The 5,036-nt window shown below is 45.5% G+C and overlaps 1 non-coding gene across 1 annotated transcript; it reads left to right on the forward strand.

Annotated features, from left to right (window-relative positions):
• Positions 1 to 552: 552 nt before the first annotated feature.
• LOC142858099 (U6 spliceosomal RNA) lies at positions 553 to 658 on the forward strand. Its single transcript, XR_012911978.1, has one exon. It is a non-coding gene; the product is annotated as a U6 spliceosomal RNA (small nuclear RNA).
• Positions 659 to 5,036: the final 4,378 nt, after the last annotated feature.

The following is a 5,036-nucleotide window of genomic DNA, read 5'->3' on the forward strand; positions in this document are numbered from 1 at the left end:
AATTCTTGCCCTGAAGCTAGCACTGCTTCTGAGCTGAGGGATTGTGGGTGAGATACTCCACACGGTTTATGCGCCATATTTTTGTCTATTCAAAGATGGTGGCAACCTCCTGCCTCACAGGGCCGTTGCCCCAGTAAAGGTTGATACAAAAGGAGCAGGTGCTTTGGTAAATTACAAAGAGGCCTTGTGCGAAAAGAGAAGCAAGAAGGACGAGGCAGGACACTGTAATGCCACAAGAAAGGCGTGTCAGTCACTGTGATTTAGAGGCTTAGTTTCTGGTAGGATGTAGGAATAGGGAGGCGCGTGCTTCAGGAGGAGGGAATCGAATGGACTGGCACACACAAAATTTAAAAATCTACGTTAAAAAGTGAGCAGTGAGCCGGGCTGTGGTGGTGCACACCTTTAGTTCCTACACTTGGGAGGCAGAGGAAGGCAGATCTCTGTGAGTTCCAGGTCAGCCTGGTCTATAGAGTGTGTTCCAGGATAGTCAAAACTTCATGGTGAGACCCTGTCTTAAAGAAATCAACTAACCAATCAATCAATAAATGATCAGTGCTTGCTTAGGCAGTATATAGACTAAAATTGGAATTATACAGAGAAATTTAGTATGATCCTTGTGCGAGCATGACATACAGATTCATTATCACTCCACGTTTTCCCCATAAGAATGCTGTTTGCTAGGGGCCTGGAGAGATGGCTCAGCAGTTACAGCACTGGTTGCTCTTCCAGAGGACCCGAGTTCAATTTCCAGCACCCACAACAAGAACTGTCTGTAACTCCTGTTCCAGGGGATCTGACATCCTCACAGACATACATGCAGATGAAACACCAATGCACATAAAAAAATAAATAAATTATTTAAAAAAGAATGCTGTTTGCTGCAATTCTGTGTTCTTTGCTTGTTTTTTTTTAAAAAGGGTTGTTGATGTTGAAAAGCCTGAAATAAAACCGATTTAAAATTTAAGACCAGGCAAAAGATATCAACAGATCCTTCCCCAAAGAGGAAACCCAAATGGCCGAGATGACCAAAAATATAAAGAGACGTTCAACTTCATCAGCCATGTGGGAGATGCAAATGAGAAAGGCCATGTTGTGGCATCATCTCATGTCCCCAGGGTAGCAAAGAGTTAACATCTGCCTGTCTCAGAGAGTGGGGGTAGTTAGGGGGCAGTGCCAGGGCCTCTCAGTTTCTGCTGATGGGGATGTCAATTGCTAGGACTTTGGAGACCTGGTGGGGTAACATCAAGTGGGATTTAAGATACGGGTACTTCCAGTTTAATGGTACTCAACATATAATAGCAAACAAAAATAGAATTATATTCTGAGAGAAATTAAACTAAGACAATAGACCCTAACATACATACATACTAGGGACAGATGAGCAGGGAGGTAGGTAGGTAGCCTGGGATGGAAAATGTCCATTAGTTCATTTAAACCTGTGAGGACTACACTGTGCATAGCTTTAGTGATAGTCAGGGAGTGTAGAGGTATTAACTATCTGTGGGCAATGAACGATACCGGACTGGGGTGTGTGTGTGGCCTGAAACTGGAAAGAAGCACAAAGAGGGTTTAATCAGATCTGTACGATTTCTTTCTTAGAAAAGACCAAATATGTCCAAGTATGAGGATGTGACGGAGCTGGTGACTGGCCTTTAGTCATCTCTGCTTATCTCCTTCCCAGCCTGCGGCTCTCCCTCTGCTTCTGGACTTTTCTTCCTGGAGGGAAGAGGGAGTGACTAGGAGCCTTGAAGCCTACAGGACCCGGGAAGTTCATGAAAATGAGAAGATCTGTAATCTCTGCCCCTCTGTAAGGTCATAAAAATAGTAACGAAGGGAGCTGGGGAGCTGGCTCAGTGAGTTAAGTGTGTGACAGGAGGGAGGCTATGACTTCAAATGCCCAGAGCTCACACAGAAGCTGAGCACAGTGGTTTGCTTCTGTAACCACAGAACTCAGAGTGGAGACAGCAGACATGGGGACTCACTGGACACCTAGTCCAGCTGAAACAGCAAGCTCCAGGTTTGGTGAGAGAAAAAAAAGTGTTCATGTCTCCCAGGGAAGAGTTACAAATAACCTGGTCACTGTGAAGATGTGAGGCACCCAAGACCCCAAGGAAGTAGAGGAGGACATCTGACATTGACTCGGACGTGTGTCCACATGGGCAAACATATTTGCACACATATGACTAAAACCATCCCAATGTAGTAAACCCTATCTGGAGAGAGAAGACTTAATGAAGCTAACTGCAGGGCGGGGAGATCTAAGGGAGGAGATTTAGTGAGCTGTCACTCATAATGGAGTGGGCATTTTGGTGATGTAGGTTGTCACCCTCCTACAATTAGTGGCAATAAACCCATTGGTTCACAGCACAGGCTAGAATGGAGTCGATTCTTTGGTCTCTCCATTTGGGGCAAATAAGGTGTTGGTTCAAGTCTCCTAGGAAAGACGCACATTCCATGTTTGGGACATTTGGTCATCATCAAGATGGGCACAGGAGGTCCTGAGATGATTGCGAATGTGGAGGCTTGGGATGCAGTGCCACTTAAGTGTGCAGGGTGGTTAAGGCCACAGCTCTTCCTAGGTCTGCCATCAGTTGCCTTCCTCTTTTAAGACTTGTCACAACTTAGTGAGCCAAGCTTGACAGATGTCAGGGAGTGGGTGGAGGGGCACATACACACACATACACACACACACGCATGCACACACACGCACATACATGTACACACACACGCGCACACATGCACGCGCACGCACACATATGCACACACGCACATACACGTACACACACACGTGCACACATGCACACACGCACATGCACGCGCACGCACATGCACATACACGCACACACACACGCGCACACATGCACACACGCACATGCACGCGCACGCACATGCACATACACGTACACACACACGCGCACACATCCACACACGCACGCACACATGCACAACCATGCATCACACCAGGACATGCTCCATCCCCTCAGCTGTACCTCCTCTTCACTCAGCACTGCCCCTTATATTCGGTTAAGGAAGATGGAGAAATGTGCAAGCCACCCGCGATGGTCTCCATCTTACACTTAAATCATTTTTCCTGGAATGCAGTGCACAAATCTTAACTCGCTTGTTTCAGCACACAGTCACTAACTTACTTTGAAAAAAAAAACATCATTTTGTTTCAGAACCCTTTACTCAAGTCCTAAGCAATATCCATGAAGGTTCTATATGAAATGAACACATTTTACACACATATTGGATATTATGGTCATTCAGTCTATGGAAATAATTATCATGCAGGTGACTAATTAGATGGGTCTGTGTTCTGTGTCTGAATTTGGAGGTCAGTTTAGAATGATTTTATCATGGAGGTGTTTTCTCCTTCCTTCCTTTCTTTTTTTCTGCTTTTTGAGATAGGTTTCTCTGTGTAGCTTTGGAGCCTGTTCTGGAACTCACTCTGTAGACCAGGCTGGCCTCAAACTCATAGAGATCCACCTGCCTCTGCCTCCCAAGTGCTGAAATTAAAGGTGTGCACCACCACTGCCTGGCAGGTGTTTTCAAATTATAGTAGAAAACATGGCCATTAACACTATTTGAAAATGAGTGGGTTGGCGGGGTCAGCCTGTGACCTATTGAAGTGCCTGTGGCCTTGGTTAGCTGCCAAGCCATAAACACTTTTTACCTGTGGCTTTTGTGGGTAAATAAAAGAAGTCAAGTTGTCTATTCCTGTAGAAAGGGAACCTTTGCCAGCTCATGGAACTGGAACTGCTGCTACCCCACCCCCACGTCACTATGGAATACAGTTTCTCCATCTGTTAAAAATGAATTGGTCCTATCTGATTGGCGGTGGCACATGCCTTTAATTCCAGCACTCAGGGGGCAGGGACATGTGGATTTCTAAGTTCTAGGCCAGCCTGGTCTACAGAGTGACTTTCAAGACAGCCAGGACTACATGGAGAAATCCTATCTCGAAAAACCAAAACCAAACCAAAATAAAACAAACAAAGAAAAAATAGTTGTCTTTCGTATCTACTTTCAACATTCAACCGTCAGCGAGCCATGCTGTGGACACTTGTCTGTTGGGATCTTGGGTGTGCTATAAAGATAAAGTCCAGCCAATAACCTCAAGTTGTCCCTGGCCCAGAGCTGGTGTGGGGTGAAGCAGGACAGATACATCAGTAGGTAATTGCTAGAGATGGGGTCAGATAAGCAGGCTGGCTTTGAGCACACAAGAATGACTTCCTGTATTCTGCTCCCCTCCCCCAGTAATTGAATCATTTGATCCTGTGACCTTGGTCCTTGTGTCTCCTTTACGGTGTAACCTGAAACAAATACTTAACTAACCAGGGTTGCTCAGTGGTTAAAGTTTAGAACAAATGTGTGGTTTTCTGTCATTCATCATAAATCATCTCACGTAAATACTTGACCTGTTCTAACTTTAAGTTTTATATTTGATTTTTGTCTCTCTCTCTCTCTCTCTCTCTCTCTCTCTCTCTCTCTCTCTCTCTCTCTCTAATGGTTTTACAAGACAGGGCTTCTCTGTGTTACAGATCTGGGTGTTAGACCAGGCTGGCCTTGGACTCATAGAGATCTGTCTGCCTCCGCCTCTGCCTCCCAAGTGCTGGGAATAAAGGCGTGTGCCACCACTGCCAGGCTTTGTCTTCTTGTTTTTATGGTGTGTTGTCTCATTTTGGTCTTGAGGAGATGGAAATTGAGGTTGTTGTAGGAATTTAGCAGAATCTTTGTATCAGGGCAGACATCAGAATGAAGAGCTGTTTTTTAGAAGTGCTCTGACCTTGAAGAATCCTTGTGGAAAAGCAGTGATTGCCCAGCTGAAGGGGCTTTGCAGCCACCTCACCTCGTGACTTTGGTCATGAGAAGCCTCAGGCATACCAGAAGCTTTTGGTATTATTGTGTATTGCAAGCGACACATCATAAAGGACTAGAGCCGTGGGGGGCAGCGTGTGCCGCTCTCCTTCAGAAAGACACGTAAATTGGGGTTAGGGACTTTGGTACTAGGAAACACTTTGTGTAACTGTCAA

The sequence above is a fragment of the Microtus pennsylvanicus genome, chromosome 9 (assembly GCF_037038515.1).
Source record: "Microtus pennsylvanicus isolate mMicPen1 chromosome 9, mMicPen1.hap1, whole genome shotgun sequence".
Taxonomy (NCBI): domain Eukaryota; kingdom Metazoa; phylum Chordata; class Mammalia; order Rodentia; family Cricetidae; genus Microtus; species Microtus pennsylvanicus.